Genomic DNA, 22,643 nt, shown 5'->3' with positions numbered 1-22,643 from the left:
GTCGCTAAGTATAGCCCACACTCAAGGATGAAGGAAATTAGTTTCTACCTCCTAAAAGGAGGAATACCAAAGAATTTATGGACATGTTTTTAAATTAGCACATGATCTGAAGTTGAAGAGCTCAGGGTAATTATAGGTCAGAGTCTGGAAGTAAGAAGGGCTGAAACTAGCATCACAGCTACTTCTTTCTATTGAAAATTTTTTACAGTCCTTGGAAACGGCATATGAGGACAGCATCCAGGAACTATAATACTGGGATTGCATAGCCTCCATTGGTTAATCCATGTTCGATTAGACCCAATAATAATATTGAGAGAATGTTATGAGAAGCTGTAAAAACAGGGGAGCTGGAATAAATGATGTTTAAAGTTCCATCCAACTCTATGGATTGTGGGGTTTGCTGATGACAATTCCTCAGCCTCCATAAAGCTTAAAGTAATAATTGACTCTGCACTTTAAACTTGAAAAACTCGTGTGAGGATCCAACAATGTTTTGTGAAGGGTTATAAGAACTGGAGAGATAGCTGGGCTCACTTCAGAAGACCCAAACTTTGATTCAAGACTGCTTTGTTCTCTCACCAGAGGCAAACATATCACTATGTTGCCTTTGGGAGGAGATGGCTAACAACCATTGAGCTGACATAACCTGGAGATTTGTTTTGCAATGTGTTGTATAACAATGTTGATTTAATTGCCTACATTTACAAATCAGGTGATTTTACATGAAAATCCAGGTAGAAAAGTGGAAAATATAGCAACAGTGGGATTGGAGGTGAATAGCTGCCTCCACCTGTGTATGAGGCACATCCTCTCTTTTATCAAACTCTCATCACCTCTTTTCTTATATCCTGTCTGCTTCATTGATTTATATCATCTGCTTGCCTCTGTTGGTATGGCAGTTAGCAACACTAATCTTCTGGTTTGGGGAGGATGGTGCTGCACTTATTTCCACCAACAAAGGCCCAGGGGACCTTTGGCACTCATTGTTTGATAGCAGGAACACTTGCAGGATGATGAACACCAGACTGGAATCAGAGGTTCCTCAATGCTACTCAAAACTTCTCTGCTGCAATTCCAACTCTACCTCTCTGGGCCCTCTTTAGAATCCTTTGATTATCCTCCTCCAGGGATTGAGATCACATGATAATCTTGGATTGGGTCAGGTTAATTTATATACAGGTATGATAAATTCATAATTTTCAAACTGAGATATGTGTACCTAAAGGTATGTGATGGCTTTTCACGGACTGCATGCTCAGGACAGTTTTCAAGAAATTAATTTCCAGATCCTCTATATACACTCTTTCCTTAAATTGATCTGCTGAGAATGAGTCTTTGTTCATACTGTTTCTTTTCCCACATAACAAAAAGATGCAGGGCTATCCATCCCATATCTTAATATAATACATTGCTCTTAATATGACACCAAAAACCTCAGATGTACCAAACAGAGGAAAGGTTTCTTTGATGATTAATCATAAAACCATAGAGCCTCGGGCTTTCACCTCTTATACACATGTTAAAGCTATGATGTTAGATAACATAGAAATTGGGGATTTGGACTCAAAAATAGATTTGCAGAATTCGGATATATGATAAAGTGGAGTAATGGTAACAATGACAATTTTTTTTTATGGCTTTTTTTTTCTTTTCCTGATTCTTGTCAAAGAATTTCTTGGTCTTGAGGGAGAGCCATGGGAGAGTGAAACAAAGAAAATTAGTAGAAGGCACTGAATGCCAAAAAATGTCTTCTTCATATAATTGTAATCAATTATTTCCACTATTGTCAGTATCCTTTGATGATAGGATGTATCTTGACTGGGAAAAAAAGTAACTTGGAAGAGCTAAAGCAGTATAGATTTGCCATGCTGATTATTTTAAATGTAACCAGAATGCCTTCTGGGAATGCCAAATTTTTAGAAGATGCAGTAGATAGAACCCAAGGATAAAAACTTTCACATGGTTCTTTCAGATTTGATGTGCATTTATTAATAAAGTTGTCAGAACCCATTGTATCAAACCATAACATGAAACATTTATTCAATTATATTCTTGTCTTAGTCTGTTTTCTGTTGCTGTAACAAAACACCAGACTGGATAATTTATTTCAAAAAAGAAACATTCAGCTCATGGTTCTGGAGACTGGGAAGTCCAAGAACCTGGCACTGGAATTTGCTCAACATCTGGTGAGGGCCTTCTTGCTGCCTCAAATTGTGATAGAAGGGTGGAAGGGCAAAAAGTGCATTTCAACTCAGGTCTCTCCTCTTCTTATAAAGCCTTGAGTCCCATCATGGGGTCTACCCCGTCAACATATGAATTTGAGGATTAATTTTTCAACATACAAAACTTGGGGAATACATTCAAACTATAGTTGTTTCTACCATTTTATCTTATAACATATTTCTTGTTTAATCATTCTCCAGAGCCAGTCAGCGGCATTCAATTTTACTAGAGATATACCATGCCTTTTATCATTTTCCTACTTTATATGAGAAATAGTATATTGGTCATCTTGTTTTTATAACTTAAACATGGAAAAATCAATTATATTATATCTTTATCTTAATTGTTTTTAGTGATCAGTTTCACAAGATATACTTTTAGTTCTCATTGATTTTTATAATATTCCTCAAAATAGCTATTTGAATTGAAAAATGAAAAACTTTTTCTGACAGAAAGTGTATCTGATTTGGCATACCAGTTTGACAGTGAAGATTGGCCCTGCCAATGAGGTTTTATGACAGATATTTTTCATAAACGAGCTAAATCTGCAACTCCAAATTAGTGGCAATACATTTAAAACAAGAAATAAGATCAAAGCATTTTATCAAAAAGCATTGTTTTGGCAAACATGTAATAAAACTAAAAATTTGTTTTTCCTGCCATTTCTGGTGATATGGCTTTTAAAAGGTGGGCCTAAGTACAAGTGTTACAGCACAATTAACAATAATTTGATAAATATTAGTAAAGCTCTCTTGGTGTACTTCCCAGAAATTGAGAAAGTAAATTATTCAAATTGCTGGAGAACAAATCTCTTTGCTAGTCAGGTGCTTCCTAGTTCACTGTTTAAAAGAAATGAAGAAGGACTTTATCAAATTGTCATGTGACTGAAGATTAAAAATATTTTCTAATAGACCATTATATAAATGTTGACATATAACATAGAAGGAATTCAAAGAACTGAATTACATTGCTGTAATAAAACACTCTCAATTCCTTCAACTTACATCTATAAAAACAAAACAAAAAAGAAATATAATTGATACCCCGTATTTCAGCAGTAAGTAATGTTCATCTACAGATAAATGAACTAACTGAAAAAAGTTTATCATCTCATGAAAGGATGCATTTGCAATATAATCTTACTTTTTGTGTTTAATAATTAAGTTTATGTTTAATCAGTAGTATATTGATACTTGCATAGACTTTTTTAATGTTCAGAGCTTTATGGTAACAAAATAAAAGTAAAAAATTGAATTTAGGCAGATAAATGTGATAGTGCAAGTAGTAGTTTCAAACAAAATCATGTTACATTAAGGTAAAGTTCTTTGGAGGAAATTGAATAAAAATTTAATTTCGAGTAGAAAAAGAAAGTCAAATTTCTAAAAGTTATGGAAGTATTTGTTTTTAAAAATGGAATGATGGTGGGTTATCCATTGTCATGGTGTTTAGATTCAACTGTATACATTATAGGAGAAATTCAACTTTCATTTTAACATGAAAACATTTATAATATGCCCCAAATTACATCCTTTAAAGTGTTTAAATTTATGATGAAAGACATTACTATTCATAAAAGTTACATGACGGTACATACTTTAATACAGTTCTTACAGGGGATATAAAAGCAAAAGAGTTTGAAAACCTCTGAGCTAGGAAAGAAACCTAGGTGCTAGGTTTTGAGGAAGTCACTCCTGGACAGAAATACTTCCCATCTAGTCTCAGTGCCTGAAAATTTCTCCCATTAATTCTTTTTGATAGAAGCCTTGAAGGGCACTGGCTATTAATTTACTATACTGCAGGGACCAAGACCTGAGGAAACAGCACCAGTGAATTTTGATGGGGAAGGGAAAGAAAGATCCAGACTCCCTGTCAGTGGTCAAGCAGGTCAGGCTGGATGGCTTCAAGGCACTGACCACACAGGGGAGTGATCAAAGAGGGTCCCAGAGAAGATGTCTTTCTGGGCTGCAAGTTCAATGAGTGTATAACAGATCAGCAACTCTTCTTGGAGCCTTTACATCATTCCTCCTTGACACAAATCTTTCTACTGCTACTTTTTAAAAATTTCTCCAGATTCTTCATTGTATCTCTATCCAGCATATTCAAAAGGGCTGAGTCAATGATTCCTCCCGTAGGAGAAGGGGGCACAAGTCAGTGAGAGAAGTGGGATTATACCTCAGGTCGCAACCCTGTAGTACTGGAGATCCCAGTACCCCTAAGAAAAGCCTATACAGCAGCAAGCAGCTCATGAATCAGGGCAGAAAAAGAGGGTCATCTTTTCTTTTACTGTATGTCTCCATTAGGCTTCCTTCTGAACATAACTTCATAGAAGGAATATGAAATTAATCTATCCCCTTGCACAGTACATGGTGCCATTAATGCATGGCTTAGCTATAACCAGGAGGTCCATGTGGCTATGTGAAAGCCTCATAGAAAGAGAATTCTAATCGCTTGTAATCTTTTTTGGCTAAGATCAAGTGTAGTGGAGAATTCTAAGAATGCATTAATTTGCTGATTTCAAGTTGAGCAGCTTTATTTATTAGCTGCAACCTTTCTGAGCCCAATGCTGCTATTAATTTCCACCAACACATTGGTCCCAGCTGAGCGCAGGGCTGCACAGAATGAGGCGGCTCTTTCTCCAATGCAACAGCCTTTCACATCCTGCTCCCCTTGTCCTTTTAGCAACCTCAGTTCCTTCAGGCAGTTTTTCTGTGACTGGTTTTCTGGGACTTTCACCACCACTATTGCCCTCTTACACAAACTCTTGTTTGCAACTGACCCAGCTTCCTTTTAAAAATGATAGCTGAGGCCTGGAAGGAATCAATGACAGAGGCATCCACTGGAGGAACACACTGTATGGTGCTGTGGTTGTTAGGGGGGTTCTAAGACATAACTAGGTAGAAGAGAGTTATGAGTCCTATTAATGTCTAAACAGCTGCTGTAGAGTCCCAGGTACTGTGTTCCACCTATCACTTTGGACAGTCCCAATCCTGAGCCAGGTCTCCACTGTTTTCACACTGCTATAAGGAACTACCTGAGATTAGGTAATTTATGAAGAAAAGCATATTAATTGACTCACAGTTCTGCAGGCTTAACAGGAAACATGACTGAGAGGCCTCAGGAAACTTACAATTACGGTAGAAGGCAAAGGGGAAGCAAAGACCTTCTTCACATGGTGACGAGAGAGAAAGAGTGAAGCAGGGGAGTGCCACACACTTTTAAACCATCGGATCTTGTGAGAACTCTATCACGAGACAGCACTAGAAGGATGGTGATGGTGATAAACCATTAAAAATTACCCCCATGATCCAATCATCTCCCACCAGGCTCCACCTTTAACATATTGGGATTACAATTCCACATGAGATTTGAGTGGGGACAAAGAGCCAAACCATATCAGCCCCTAACTATAGTGCTGGTCCCATGGCACCCTGAGAAAAGGGGAGACAGTCACTTATTTTCTCGGGGGCCACAGACCACCTCCTGTTTTCTCTTTTCCCTGGGCTTTGTGACAATGCAACCAGATATCTGGGAGAAGGGAGTGGGCAAGGAGCCTCATCAGGCCTACTTAGGGACTGTCTCACTGGCTCGTTCCTTAAAATCCCAGGGCTAGTTTCTGAAAAGCAAATGTTGCCCACAGAGTGGAGGAGTGCTGCTTTCTAGGACAGAGAGGTAACTGGAACATTCCAATTTGTCATTAATAGCTAGGATTTGCTTTGTCGGATGTGATAATGAGGGGTATTTGATGTGAGTTCTTGAGGAGGACAATTAGCTCAGAGGGACACTTTAAAAAGTGTGATAGCAGCACCCAGGAAGGGTGTGAAAAATAGCTGCTTCCTTTTATTGCATGTGCAGGACACTTGAGGGGTTGTCATATCTATCATTTCACATATGGGCCTTCCACAACACTGTGAGGTCACCATGATTGTCTCAGCTGAGGGATGATTAATTGCTCAGAGTGAAATATCTTATCCAGGATGGCAGAGCTAATCTTCACCTTTTCCATGGTACCATTTAGGAAACCTAACCTTGCCATTCAAACTTCCACTTTTCATGACCTTTCTTATGGTATTAGAAGAAATATTAGAAACTTTAAAAAAGTAGTCTCCAGAAAAACAGATCCAGTAAGATTTATTATACAGTACTAGTATACACAATTACGGAAGATGAGAAGTCCCATGATCTGCCATCTTCAAGCTGGAGACTCAGGAAAGCTAGTGTTGGTGTTTGAAAGCCTGAGAACCAATGTTGTAGATTTCTGTCCAGGTCTGAGGGCCTGAGAACCATGAGTACCAATGACAAAAGATTGATGTCCTAGCTCTGTCAGGTAGAAGGAAGATGATTCCAAAGTCCTCTGCTTTTTTGTTCTAGTCAGCTATCAATGGATAGGATAATGCCACTCACACTGGAGAGGGCTATCTGCTTTATTCAGTTTACCAATTCAAATGCTAATCTCTTCCAGAAACACTCTCACAGACACACCTGAAAAGAATGTTTAATCAGACATCTGGGTCCAGTCAAGTTTACACATAAAGTTAACCACCACACTTCCCTCACATGTAAACTTGCTCTCAAAAAGTATCTGTAATTCTTTCAACATAAGAACTGAAAACACTTGTCTTGGTTTTTATAAATGTATTTGTACAGCAGAAATCCTTAAACCAAAGAATAGGGTGCTAATGGTGAGATTTCAGGCATCAAAGATGGGAATCGAGAAACATGGGGTAGGATTTTCACCCCTACATACATGGCAGAGAAGCTGTGGTCTTCTCTGAGCCTGACTTTCAGTAGAGTGGTGTCAGCCAATTGTTCTTGGGCAGGAGCCTTCATGGCAGAAAAGCTTTTTCCCCTAGATTCCAGACTTCTACGGTGTATTTATGAAGTGGATGTGTGCACCATCTGGTTGGGACATCTGTCACTGTGCTGATCTGCAGGGCTGATTCAACTAATCTGGCTGGTTAGGTGCCTGTCCCCATTCTCCCTCACTACTCCACACAGCTTCCTCCCAAAGTGGGGTGGCAATTTGGCCAAGAAGGCCACTCCCTGGTCAAGGACACCTATCAGCTGCACACAGAGAAACTTCTCTGGCTTGTTTTGTTGAAAAACTAATAGTGGACAAAAACAAATAATCTTTTACTTTTTGAAGGAGGGAATTGAAGTGACAACTTTTTGTTCTTCCATGTCCCATACTATGCCTTTTGTAAGGCATAAAAGGAGAGAGCATTTGTCTCAAAACTGTAGGCATGACAGAAGCAGCTATTATCAAAGCTCACACCTGACTAGATCTCTGATATGGTGTTATGTGGGCTCCATCCTCTCTAGTCAGTCTGTGTCTTCCTTGTTCTTATGGTGAAGTGGGGAGAGGGACTTTGTCCCGCCAGTTAACTTAAGACCTTCTGATACAGGCATCAATGCTACAACTCCCACCTCAGTCATCTTCATAATCTCAGGCCAAGGGGTATTCCTGACACTTCTCTTTCTATTAGTGAAATATCAAGAACAGAAAGCATTATATATAGTGATTCTGAGAATTACCAGTCTTTCATCCATCCATGATTATGTTAAGGAAGTTAACGATGATAACATTGGGCCAGCCAATGATGTTTATGTACAAGGTATCGGATTAGATAAGGCATAAGTCACTACCTGAGCAGAAAAATGGAGACTAATGTGGGAGGGATTTTCTGCTTTCTGCAGTCCCACATGATTTAGCTAGAAGTCAGAAGCAGCATTGGCCCTGCTCTTAACCAGCTGCTCTTTTATCTTGACAAGATTTTTTTCTCATTTGTTGTATAGGAAGAATAATACCTGCCTGTCTATTGGAAACGTGTGCTATGAGAATGGAAGGTGTATTCCCAGAGTGGTGGGTGTGTGGGTTGTGCATTTTTCTTGACCACTAAATGAGAGGTGGAGGAATGAAGGACAGATATGGGAAAGGGTGGCAGGCCTGTGGCAATCATCCAGGTAGACAGCCTAGGAGATTGAATATGGGAAAGGTCAAGATGGTGGAACTGGCAGAGGCAGGAACAGGAAAGAAGGAAGAAAAAACAAAAACAAAAACAAAAAAATTCAAGCAGGTGATATTGTGTGTCAACTGCAGAAAGTACGTTGGCAGATGAGGAGAGGAGAAAATAAAAACAAATCTACAACCTGCATCCAATTTTGTTCTTGTAAGTACATGGAGAAATAGAGATAGAAGCCCAAGAACACAGGCAGCTTCCATGGGCTGGGGGTGTGTGGAGTGAGGAAGTAAATGGCAGGAAGATCTTTCCTATTCCAGAGTAGGTGCATGTCAGTATGATGGCCCACAAAAGTGTGATGTGGAAAGCCTGGCTATTGCACAATTTGATAAGCCCTGGGGGCTCTATTTTGCCATCTTATTCCTATAAACAGAAAATTTGAGGAGGGTCTCACATAAGTAGAAATGCCAAGTTCACTTCGAGCATTAGCAGGAGAAACAGGACCAGAATTTTTGGGAAAACTATGAAAGGAACAACAAACCTATTTAAACCAAAGCTTCAGGAGTGGGATAATGAATGCAGAAAACTTTAATCATCACAGATAAACCATCTTCTTGGGAGATAGTCTTTGGTTAAAAAAAAACAAAAATTCATGCAATTTCAGTCATGAGGAGCCTATTCCAAGTGCTGAAGATCATGGCACAGTAACAGGGCAGCTGGGATGGCTGGCATTTTCAAGAACTTGGCATAAAAGGAGGACTGGAGCTGAGCAGGGTACCTGTACCCAGAATACAAAGAAACTACCTGGGATGATAAAAAAAAAAGCAGAGGCACTAAAAGGATTTATGGGGGAAGGAGATAGATAAGGAGTAAAGGTGATATGTGCAGAAAAATAAACCTCAATAAAGACAGAATATTCACAAGAAGATCAACAATAAATCCATAATTAGAAGGTGGCTCCTGTTAAAGAAAAGAGCTGGGAAATATCAGCCATATCAGGGAGTAAACCAAGCTCTTATTCTGGGAAGAAGCCAACTTGGAATGAGTAGGAAAGGATGAAAGTGCCCTAGCAAAAGTTGCAGCAGGTAGAATATCAGGCAGAGGATGTCAGGAAGAAAAAAGGAAAATGAGAACCTGTGCTTGGCTTTAGAAAGGGCGGAGGAAAAGTTACAGGATCATATTGATCAGTGCAGAAAAATCATTTGATGGAATTCAAAACTCATTCTTAAAAAAAAATTCTAAGAAAAATAGAAATAGAGGTGAATTTTCTCAACTGGATATAAAGCATCTATAAAAAACTACAAAATTATACTTAATAATAAAAGACTGAGGGCATTGTTGGCAAGATGGCCGAATAGGAACAGCTCTGGTCTGCAGCTCCCAGCGAGATCAACATAGAAGGTGGGTGATTTCTGCGTTTCCAGCTGGTACCCCGTTCATCTCATTGGGACTGGTTAGACAGTGGGTACAGGCCATAGAAGGTGAGCAGAAGCAGGGTGGGGTGTCGCCTCACCTGGGAAGCACAAGGGGTTGGGCAACTCCCTCTCCTAGCTAGGGCCCTGGATTTCAAGCACAAAACTGGGTGGCCGTTTGGGCAGACACCAAGCTACCTGCAGGAGTTCTTTTTTTTTTTTTTTTTTTTTTTTCCCCCATACCCCAGTGGCACCTGGAATGCCAGCAAGACAGAATCGTTCATTCCCCTGGAAAGGGGTCTGAAGCCAGGGACCCGAGTGGTCTAACTAGGCAGATCCCACCCCCATGGAGCCCAGTAAGCTAAGATCCACTGCATTGAAATTCTTGCTGTCAACACAGCAGTCTGAAGTTGACCTGGGCTGCTCAAGCTTGGTGTGTGTGGGGCGGGGGGCGGGGGGGGTGGCATCCACTGTTACTGTGGCTTGAGTAGGCGGTTTTACTGCTGGGAAGTTCCAACTGGGCAGAGCCCTCTGAAGTTCAGCAAAGCCACTGTAGCCAGACTGCCTCTCTAGATTCCTCCTCTCTGGGCAGGGCATCTCTGAAAAAAGGCAGAGCCCCAGTCAGGGGCTCATAGATAAAACCCACATCATCCTGGGACAGAGCACCTGGGGGAAGGGATGGCTGTAGGTACAGCTTCAGCAGACTTAAACATCCCTGCCTGACAGCTCTGAAGAGAGCAGCAGATCCCCCAGCACAGCGTTTGAACTCTGCTAAGGGTCAGACTGTCTCTTCAAGTGGATCCCTGACCCCTGTGTCTCCTGACTGGGAGACACATCCCAGCAGGTGCTGACAGACACCTTATAGAGGAGAGCTCTGGCTGGCATCTGGCGGGTGCCCCTCTGGGACAAAGCTTCCAGAGGAAAGAACAGGCAGCAATCTTTGCTGTTCTGCAGCCTCCACTGGTGATACCCAGGCAAACAGGGTCTGGAGTGGACCTCCAGCAAACTCCAGCAGACATGCAGCAGAGGGTCCTGACTATTAGAAGGAAAACTAACAAACAGAAAGCAATAACATCAACATTAACAAAAAGGACATCCACTCAGAGACCCCTTCCGAAGGTCACCAACATCAAAGACTAAAGATAGATAAATCCACGAAGATGGGAAGAAACCAGCACAAAAAGCCTGAAAATTCCAAAAACCAGAATGCCTCTTCTCCAAAGGATCACAACTCCTCACCAGCAAGGGAACAAAATTGGACGGAGAATGAGTTTTATGAATTGACAGAAGTAGACTTCAGAAGGTGGGTAATAACAAACTCCTCCGAGCTAAAGGAGCATCTTATAACCCAATGCAAGGAAGCTAAGAACCTTGAAAAAGGTTAGACAAATTGCTAACTAGAATAACCAGTGTAGAAAAGAATATAAATGACCCGATGGAGCTGAAAAACACAGCACGAGAACTTCGTGAAGCACACACAAGTATCAATAGCCAAATCAATCAAGCAGAAGAAAGGATATCAGAGACTGAAGATCAACTTAATGAAATAAAACATGAAGACAAGGTTAGAGAAAAATGAATGAAAAGGAATGAACAAAGCTTCCAAGAAATATGGGACTATGTGAAAAGACCATATATATATTTGATTGGTGTACCTGAAAGTGATTGGGAGAACGGAACTAAGTTGGAAAACACTTTTCAGGATATTATCCAGAAGAACTTCCCCAACCTAACATGACAGGCCAACATTCAAATTCAGGAAATACAGAGAACACCACAAAGATACTCCTCGAGAAGAGCAACCCCAAGATACATAATCATCAGATTTACCAAGGTTGAAGTGAAGGAATAAATGTTAAGGGCAGCCAGAGAGAAAGGTTGGGTTACCAACAAAGGGAAGACCATCAGACTATCTCAGCAAAAACTCTACAAGCCAGAAGAGAGTGGGGGCCAATATTCAACATTCTTAAAAGAATTTTCAACCAAGAAATTCATATCCAGCCAAACTAGGCTTCATAAGCGAAGAAGAAATAAAATCCTTTACAGACAAGCAAATACTGAGAGATTTTGTCAACATCAGACCTGCCTTACAAGAGCTCCTGAAGGAAGCACTAAACATGGAAAGGAACAACTGGTACGAGCCACTGCAAAAACATACCAAATGGTAAAGATCATTGACACTATGAAGAAACTGCATCAACTAATGGGCAAAATAACCAGCTAGCATCATAATGACAGGATCAAACTCACACATAACAATATTAAATGTAAATGAGCTAAATGCCCCAATTAAAAGACACAGACTGGCAAATTGGATAAAGAGTCAAGACCCATCAGTGTACTGTATTCAGGAGATCCATCTCATGTGCAAAGACACATGTAGGCTGAAAATAAATGGATGGAGGAATATTTACCAAGCAAATGGAAAGCGAAAAAAAAGCTGGGGTTGCAATCCTAGTCTCAGACAAAACATCTCTTAAACCAACAAAGATCAAAAGAGACAAAGAAGGGCATTACATAATGGCAAAGGGATCAATGCAACAAGAAGAGCGAACTATCCTAAATATATATGCACCCAATACAGGAGCACCCAGATTCATAAAGCAAGTTCTTAGAGACCTACCAAGAGACTTAGACTCCCACACAATCACGATGGGTGACTTTAACACCCCACTGTCAACATTAGACAGATCAATGAGACAGAAAATTAACAAGGATATTCAGGACTTGAACTCAGCTCTGGACCAAGTTGACCTAATAAACATCTACAGACCTCTCCACCCCACATCTACAGAAAATACAATCTTCTCAGCACCACCTTGCACTTATTCTAAAATTGACCACATAATTGAAAGTAAAACACTCCTCAGTAAATGCAAAATAATGGAAATCATAATAGTCAGTCTCTCAGACCACAGTGAAATCAAATAAGAACTGAGGATTAAGAAATTCACTCAAAACCACATAACTACATTGAAAACTGGCACAAGACAGGGATGCCCTCTCTCACCAGTCCTATTCAACATTGTATTGGAAGTTCTGGCCAGAGAAATTGGGCAAGAGAAAGAAATAAAGGGTATTCAAATAGGAAAAGAAGAAGTCAAATTGTCTCTTTTTGCAGATGACATGATTGTATATTTAGAAAACCCCAGCGTCTCAGCCCAAAATCTCCTCAAGCTGATAAGCAACTTCAGCAAAATTTCAGGATACGAAATCAATGTGCAAAAATCACAAGCATTCCTATACACCAGTAAGAGACAGAGAGCCAAATCATGAGTGAACTCCCATTCACAATTGCTACTAAGAGAATAAAATACCTAGGAATGCAACTTACAAGGGATGTGAAGGACCTCATCAAGGAGAACTACAAACAACTCTTCAAGGAAATAAGAGAGGACAGAAACAAATGGAAAAACATTCCATACTCATGAATAGGAAGAATCAATATCATGAAAATGGCCATACTGCCCAAAGTAATTTATAGATTCAGTGCTGTCCCCATCAAGCTACCATTGACTTTCTTCACAGAATCAGAAAAAACTGCTTTAAAGTTCATATGGAACCGTAAAAAGAGCCCACATAGCCAAAACGATCCTAAGCAAAAAGAACAAAGCTGGAGGCATCACGCTACCTGACTTCAAACTATATTACAACACTATAGTAACCAAAACAGCATGGTACTGGTACCCAAACAGATATATAGACCAATGGAACAGAACAGAGGCCTCAGAAATAACACCACACATCTGTAACCATCTGACCTTTGACAAACCTGACAAAAACAAGCAATGGGGAAAGGATTCCCTATTTAATAAATGGTGTTGGGAAAACTGGCTATCCATACGCAGAAAACTGAAACTGGACCCCTTCCTTACACCTTCTACAGATATTAACTCAAGATGGAGTAAAGACTTAAATGTAAGACCTAAAACCATAAAAACTGAAGAAGAAAACCTAGGCAATATCATTCACGACATAGGCACGAGGAAAGACTTCATGACTAAAACACCAAAAGCAGTGGCAACACAAGCCAAAATTGACAAATGGGATCTAATTAAACTAAAGAGCTTCTGCACAGCAAAAGAAACTATCATTAGAGTGAACAGGCAACCTACAGAATGTAAGAAAAGTTTTTGCAATCTATCTATCTGACAGAGGCCTAATATCCAGAATCTGCAAAGAACTTAAATGAACTTACAAGAAAAAAACAACTCCATCAAAAAGTGGGCAAAGGATATGAACAGACACTTTTCAAACAAAGACATTTATGCAGCCAACAAACATGAAAAAAAACTCATCATCACTGGTCATTAGAGAAATGCAAATCAAAACGACAATGAAATACCATCTCATGCCAGTTAGAATGGCAATCATTAAAAACTCAGGAAACAACAGATGCTGGAGAGGATGTGGAGAAATACGAACCCTTTTACACTGTTGCTGGGAGTGTAAATTAGTTCAACCATTGTGGAAGACAGTGTGGTGATTCTTCAAGGATGTAGAACTAGAAATACCATTTGACCCAGTGATCCCATTATTGGGTATATGTGCAAAGGATTATATATCATATATATCATGCTACTATAAAGACACATGCATATGTATGTTTATGGTGGCACTGTTCACAATAGCAAAGACTTGGAACCAACCCAAATGCACATCAGTGATAGACTGGATAATGTGGCACATACACACCATGGAATACTGTGCAGCCATAAAAAGGATGAGTTCATGTCCTTTGCAGGGACGTGGATGAAGCTGGAAACCATCATTCTCAGCCAACTAACACAGGAACAGAAAACCAACCACCACATGTTTTCACTCATAAGGGGGAGTTGAACAATGAGCGCACATGGACACAGGGAGGGGAACATCACACACCAGGACCCATCAGTGGGTGAGGAGCTAGGGGAGGATAGCATTAGGAGAAATACCTAATGTAGATGATGGGTTGATGGGTGCAGCAAACCACCATGGCACATGTATATACCTATGTAACAAACCTGCACATTCTGCACATGTACCCCAGAACTTAACATATAATAAAAAATAAAAATAAAATAGTAAAAAACTGAATGCTGTACCCTTAAGATTAGGAACAAAGTAAGGATATCTGCTCTTACTCTTCTAATTCAATGGAGTGCTAGCCGGTGAAATAGGGTAAGAAGATACAATAAAAGGCAGACTGAAAAGGAGGAAATAAAATTGTTCTGATTTGCATATATCACCATGGTCTATGTGGAAAATTCCAAGGAATCTACACAAAAAATTGCTACAGCTAATAAGCAAGTTCAGCAATGCTGACAGATATGAGATAAACAAAATCAATTTTATTTTTATATACCATCAGTGAGTCCATGGACCGAAAATTAAAAATAAAATACCATTTATAATCACCCAAAATAAAAGAAAATATTTTGATGCAAATCTAACAAAATATGTGCAGGACTTGTGTAATGAAAACTACAAAATGCTGATGAAAAAAATCAAAGAATATTATAAACTTAGAGACACACCATTTTCATAGATTGGATGATTCAACATAGTAAAGATGTCAATTCTTTTCAAATTGATATATAGCTTTAACACAACTTCTACCAAAAATAGGCAAATAGTATCAGCAAGACTATTTTTAGATATAGACAAGAGTATCATAAAATTATATGTTAAGGCAAAGGAACTGGAATAGCTAAAACAATTTTGAAAAATAATAAAGAAGGAATGAGGCTCCGAAATTTCACTTATATAACTACAAGACTCTGTAGCATTCACAAGGGGATACATTTGTAGATCAATGAAACAGACTAGAGAACCCCAAAGAGACTTACATATATTTGCCTGGCTGATGTTTGCTAAAGATGGAAAGGCATTTCAATAGACTAGGAAAGACAGCCTTTTCAAGAAAAGGTGCTGAAGCAATTGGACATCCATATGGAAAAAGAATGAAACTCTACCTGTCAGACAACTTATATGTATATTAATTAAAATGGATCACAAACTTAAATGTAAAATACAAAACTAAAAATTTCCAAAAAACACATAGAGGAAATATTCAAAATCTAAGGCTAGGCAGGGAGTTCTAAAACTTGACTATAAAAGCATGGCCCATAAAACGAAAAAATTATAAATTGGATTTCATCAAAATTAAAGTCTTCTGTCAAAGACTCTATTGAGAGGTTGAAAAAATAAGGTATAAACTGAGTAAAAATATTTGCCAACCACATTTGAAAAGAAATAGTATGTGGAATATATAAGGAACTCTAAAAGCTCACCTATACACTCACACAATTGCTGGTAGGAATGTAAAGTGGTGAAATAGCTTTGGTGAGCAGTTTGGCATTTCTCCAAAAATTAAACATAGAGCTATATGACACAGCATTTAACTCCTGAATATATGCCCAACAGAAATGATATATGTGCACACAAAAACTTATATATGAATGTTCATAGCAGCATTATTTATAATAATCCCAAAGTGGAAACTATTTGAATTATCAGTAAACAGATACACTAAATGCGGCGTATCTATACAATGCAACATTATTCAGCAATAAAAAGGAAGGAAGTACCAATACATGCTACATCATGGACAAATCTTGAAAATATAAGCCAGGTAAGAGAAGGTAGTCTCAAAAGGCCACATATTGCATGATCCCATATATATTTAATGCATGGGATAGGCAAATCTATAGAGATAGAACATAGCTTCGACATTGTTCAGGTATGAGGGAGGCAGAAATGGGAAGTGATTGCTCATGGAAATGGAGTTTCTTTTGGAGCTGATCAACTTGTTCTGAAATTATAGAATATGTGATGGTTACACAACCTTCTGAATATGCTAAAACTACTAACTTGTATGTTTTCAAAGGGAGAGTTTTATGATGTACTAATTATATATCAATTTTTAAAAGTTAAACAATAAACAAAGCAAACAATTCAATCCTAAATCAGCAAAATTCAAATGAGATTTCACCAAAGATAATATGCAGATGGCAAATACATACATGAAGATGTTCAACATTATTAGCTATTAGGGAAAAGCAAGTAAAAACCACAATGAGCTATTACTACACACCTATCAGAATAACTAAAATAAGAAATAGTGACAACATCAACTGCCGATGAGGATGAGGAAAAACTGGATCATTCATTCATTGCTGGTGGCAATGTAAAATGGGACAACCCCTCTGGAAAACAGATTGGCAGTTTCTTTTAAAACTAAATGTACAACCAGCCTATGGCCCAGCAGTTGTACTCCTGCTGTTTCATTCATGTAAAAGCCTATACATTAAGCAGCTTGATTCATAATAGCCCGAAACTGGAAACAATCCAGATGTCTTCTAACGGGCTAAATTTGGTACACTTATACCATAGAATACTACTCAGCAATAAAAAGGAATGAACTATTAATACATGCAACAACTTGAATCAATCTCCAGAGAATTCTGCTGAGTGAAAACATGCCAATCTCCAAAGTTATATGCTGTATGATTTCTTATATGCATTTGTCATGTTTTCTTTTATAGTTCTGCAAACTGCTTTTCCAAAAGTATATACCGTGTTAAACTCTTTATCAATAGAGTAGGTATGGATGCCTGTCCCAGAACACCTTCATCAGGTGTGGAGTGCACAACTGGTTTTTAATTTCCGCTAAATTTATAGGTGAAAAATAGTACTCTATTGCCTCTGGGCTTATTTATTATTGATGCTGACAATCTTTAAATGTTTTTAAATCATTTGTATGATTTTATGATTAGTCTATTAGACCAAGGGATTCCTCTGGCTCTTCATGCATGAAGCAGTGGGCACAGGAGACACTATGAGCTGGTTAAAATTGGTTATAATTTGTTAAAGGTTACCATGAAACTAACAAACAGGTTTGAGTGTCAGAGGAATCCTAAGGTGAAATATAACCAAGAAGTCGAAAAGATGAACAGTACACCAACGCAAAGTCAGAGGTGGGGTCCAGACAAGATTTAGGCCTGATGGGGGTGGTCAGGAAATGATTTATTTATAGATAGCAATATTACAGCAGGCATCTTGTAAGCCAAGAGCTGAGTGTAGCCTTTTCTGGTGGAAAGAAGGATCAGGGACGCAGGTAAATATACAAAAATTGTGCAAGAATCAAATAACATAAAAATACAAATGGCAGAAAGCTAAAGAGGCAACCCCAGGGCACAGTTTTAATTCCAGAAACAAGGCTTTAGTGTTTCAGTAGAGATGTAGCCTTTAAAACAAATACGGCAGTAGGGTGGTTGTTTGAAGACATTTGTGATTACGTTGTAGGTTGGGACATGCAAAATGTGAGATTGGTGAATGTGTATGCACTTTCATTGGTGAATAAAAGCAGAGAATTTACACTGCTTAGGAATGAAGGTGCTGAAGAAATGCTGACTGTGCTTAAGAAAAAGGGTATAAAGTTAGAAGAAGAAAAAGTGATTTCTATACACTAAGTTCTCAGTCTATAAAACTGCAAGATTAGAGAGCCCTCCTGTGCATACACATGGATGAACAGGATCTAAATTATACCTACAAGGAATGAAAATAGGCCAGTATCCCAGAATCTCTATGTTGGACAGCAGTAGAGAGATCTCTAATTCTCTGCCCTCAGCATAAATCTCTCCTGAAATATTTGTTTCTGTTAAGACCTTGAATAGCTTCTCCTTATGTTCTACCCTTGATAGAAATTTATTTCAGAAAAGATAACCTAATCTGTTTTGTAATACTATGATTTCCAGAAAATTCTCCCTTTGAATTGACTCATTTCTGTTCTCCTTCATAAATGCTATCAATAGCTCTCCCTCTGGAACCACATGAAACAATGGCAATAATACCTTTATATTTAAAAAGTTCTGACTATGTGACTCTATGTACACTATATTTTTTAGTTCCCACAACATTCAAAATAGGTAGTTTTTATTATCCTTACCTTTCCTGTAAAGAAATGGAAAGCAAAAGACATTGTGCAATATTCCCCAGTCAGTGCATGGTGACAACCAATATTTGAACCAAGACTTGTGTCTGTCTGTGTCTCAGGCTCTTTTCTCTTGAGATTTTGTTAGGTTCTGCTAAACTGCCTTACAAGTCTAATCCTGTATCCTTGCGAGAGTTAAATTTTGGAAGCCAGCTGTTCCATAAGACATAAATTTCTGCCACTGAAATATATTGTCACATCTGGTTCTAGTGATTTCTTTATGAAAAAGTATGGCCAGATTACGTAAAAGAACAGAGAGCTGGGATTTCAGATCGTGTGAACTGTTTGGGGTCTGCTTATCAATAGATGTTTGTTTCATAATCGTCTGGGAGATGTGTGGCAGAATTTGGTGGGAGACCTGCTTTTGTTATAACCTGGTAGGAATTTTGTGAGAGGGTAACTAATATCACTAACCCGCTCACCACGAACTATTACCTACCAAAGTACCTACCATTATCCACAAAAATAAACAAAGAACCTCAGAGTCAGTGAATGATCACGCTGGCTCAGGGCAATTAGCAACAGCTGGTGTTAAAGTCAGGTTTTTCAGGAGTGATCATGATAGACTAAGCGATCAAATTAGTGTAGAATGGAGGCAGGCAATCAGCTTCCTCTCTCTGCACACTCTCCTCTCCTCATAGCCTAAGACTGCAGCAGCTCTTGGCAGGTTCAGCATTCTGTAATCGCCAATGGAGCCTTGAGGACTCGACCTCCATCCAGGCCACTTTCACACTTGTTGAAGTTCCATCCCCACCCTGGGCAAACTGCTGGGAGTTTTTTGTTTCACCCAAAGATAGCTTTTCTATCTAGAAAAGACTATTCAGTCATTTATTTTATTTTGAAAAATTGATATTCACTTTATTAAAGTCACCAATTTTTAATAACCTCATTCTTCCTTAAGCTTTAAGTTCAATTTATAAATCCTGTTATTCCAGTTATGCCTAGCACTTTTAGCAATCACTCTAATTGCCTTTGAACAATACTTGATCCCATTAAAAAACTAGTTAAATACTTTCACATATTTTATACTGCATTTATAAGTTTAATGCATTTTATTTCTCTTTAGAGTAATTCAATTGCCCAATTGGCAAACTTTCCCAAGGACTAAGTAATCTATATAAATCTAATAAATTAAGCTTATAAATATCGTGAACTCTGAGTTCTCTTAAGTGCTACATTATTATATTATACATATAGTTAGTAAGAATTTCACTGCAAGCCAGAAGTCTGAATTAATTACTTAATTAGACATTTTAAATTGAAGTTACAATGCTATCATTCAAATGCAATTTCTAAACATTACAATAAAAATTGAATATTATTTCCATAATTCAAAAGTATTACTATCGCTGGGTTTTAATTTTCTAAAATATTTCTCTACTTAATTTGCAATTCTGAGATTGAAAGATGCTTATCTCTTAAGGAGGGATGGAACCATCCTAAAGTAGGTACTTAATGACCAGAATTTTTGGCTTGGGCCCTAATGGGATGCAATAAATCTCATTTATATTTGATTCCATAAATTCAAGGAAGGTGTGGCACATGGCCTACATCTTTGGATTTAAGCCATATACATTACCTATTTCTTCCTTAGTCTATTCACAGAAATCTACAACTCTCTTGTTCCTGCCAAAATGATCACATGATGGACTTTTTGTCTCTCAATATATGAAATCAATTTCCTGCCCAGGCCTAAAGATCTTTGACCATGGCTAGATCCCTGCATTCTTTTTCATTGATTTTCTAATATTACAAATATTAAAATGAATTTTGGATGTTTCCCACGTGACTGGAAGTCATAGTTGATATGGAAATTTTACTGACAGACTTGTTTTTAACCTAATCTTTGGTTTTTATCTGACTTAGTATGAAATCATTTTGGATCCAAATTCTGCTCTCTTCTCCAGTTTCATGTCATCCTTGAATTTGATAAACTTGTCATTGTTATCTAAGGTAATGATAAGAATGTTGACTGAAACAGAACCCCATATGGCACTTTGGGAAGACTCTCTTCAGTTTGTCTTTGGTCCATAAATCAGCTCCCTTCAGGGATGTCATACCTGCCTGCACATGGAACTTATTTGGACAGCTTACTAAAACTCAACTTTTGGACTTCACTCTTTAGCCTAAAGGGTTGTAGCACAGGCATCTTGAACTATTTAACAACATCCCTAGGTGACTCTTAAGCAGCTGTTTTGGCATTAGTCCAAAGACCAGATTTCAAAGCTGCTACCTCTGTTTCTCTGTCTTGACCAAGGACAGAACTTAGACATTATCCAGTGCTGTAAGTCCAGACTCACTAGGTCTACAGTACCCCCATCCACCTGTTGATTAACTACAGCCTTAGAAGAAATAACAGTCTAGCATTACTTCTCCTTATAGTGCAGACAGATTCTAAAAGATCATCTCCTATCTCACCATGTGGTCAGGAGAATCCCCAGAGATCAACGTTAAACTCATTCACTAGTGTTCAGTCTTCAATATCTGCCTTATTTTCTTATAGAGTTAGGTCATTTCCTCCCTTTGTGCTATCCTCCTCCTCTACCACATCCTCTAGTATTGTCCTTGGTCTTCATGGTTGGTTTCTCAACAATTATCTGTGGTGGATTAGTGATCTTATTGTCAGCTTTCTCTAACCCATGAATGTAAGTTTTCCAGACCTGGGGAAACAAACACCAAATAGTTATATATTTTAAAACTAATAAAGCCATATCAAAGAGAATTCCAGCATAAAGATGCACAAATTAGGCTTCCAATCAATAATACTAGTTGTCTTCAATATGTAAAAAACAATTTGTCTGGTTTTCATCTGAATACTTCATTGACAAAATGATCTTTCTGCACTTATGGTTGATAATGACTCTACTGTGCTCTTTGTGTTCTTATTTTGTTTGGTATTCCCACAAACTTGGCCTTTTTTTTCCCCCACACTGCCTATTCCTGATACCCTCTTTTTCCAATCATTCTAATCTAAACATTCATAATAGAAATGCATTTTATCTTATGAAAAATACTGTCACCAGAATATCACCTCTTAAGAAACTATCTTTGCCCAATCCCCACTTAACTGACCATTCATACATAACTGGCCAGTCCAAGATGTCTGAGCATACACTTCCTGGATTTGGAGGAAGAGTGATCCAGGAGACCTAAGGGCTAGAGGGTCTGCACCAAAATTGGCCAGGGATCATGGAAGTTTCAGTCTTAGATAGTATGTGTCCAAGGGCCAGCAGAGGAATCAAGATAGTTCTTGCAGCTCTCCCCAAGTCGAGGTGCAGGAACTCCTGTGCACCTTGCCTCACATTTGTCCAGTGCATGCTGGCAATGTGAAATGAGGTTCCCTTTCACATACAGCCTGGTAGTTGACAGACAAGGACTTTACTTTCACTTCACTGCTAGGATCTTCAGCAGTTTCCTCTTTTGAGATTTCGGTTAAGCCAAGCAGACATTTTCCAGGTGTCAGGTTTTTCTTGTAAACATAGCCTTCTACTACTAGAGTAGGTGAGAGCTACATGCCCTCTTTGAATAATTCTCTACCTATGTCTATATTATAATAAATAAAATTAAAATGTATTATAGTGACTTAGTCTCAGACTCAGTGCTCCCTCACTTACAAATCTTTGTAAGCAAAGAAGTACCAAAAGAGTAAGACAATTCATTATCTAAACTTGCTAAAGTCCTCACTCTTCATTCTTTCTGGTTTCTTAACACACACTATACAAGAAAGGTTTGTGCTGGGTCAAAAGTAACAATGTTGATGAGGCTCAGCTAGCCTTCAGGTAGAATCAGGCAAGGGAATCATTTTCTAAGTGTCCAGGGAACACAGGACCAAACAGCATTCCAGATCAAGGGCACCATCCCCAAAGATGTTAGGCTGCTAGGTTTCCTATAACTCATTCATGCAGGGGAAAAACATCTGCCTAAATCTTCTTGACCAAACATCTATCTTGAAAAATCTCTAATTCCAATATAGAAAAAGTATTTGCTAATATGCTTTGCCCTAATTAAAAACTCTCTGGTGCATATTTAGATAGCAGTATTTGGAGCTATTGCTCATATGTGGATTTCTGATTAGGG

This window comes from Macaca mulatta, chromosome 6 (assembly GCF_049350105.2).
Source record: "Macaca mulatta isolate MMU2019108-1 chromosome 6, T2T-MMU8v2.0, whole genome shotgun sequence".
NCBI lineage: Eukaryota > Metazoa > Chordata > Mammalia > Primates > Cercopithecidae > Macaca > Macaca mulatta.
The sequence above is the reverse complement of the archived record's forward strand: the minus strand, read 5'-3'. Positions refer to the sequence as shown.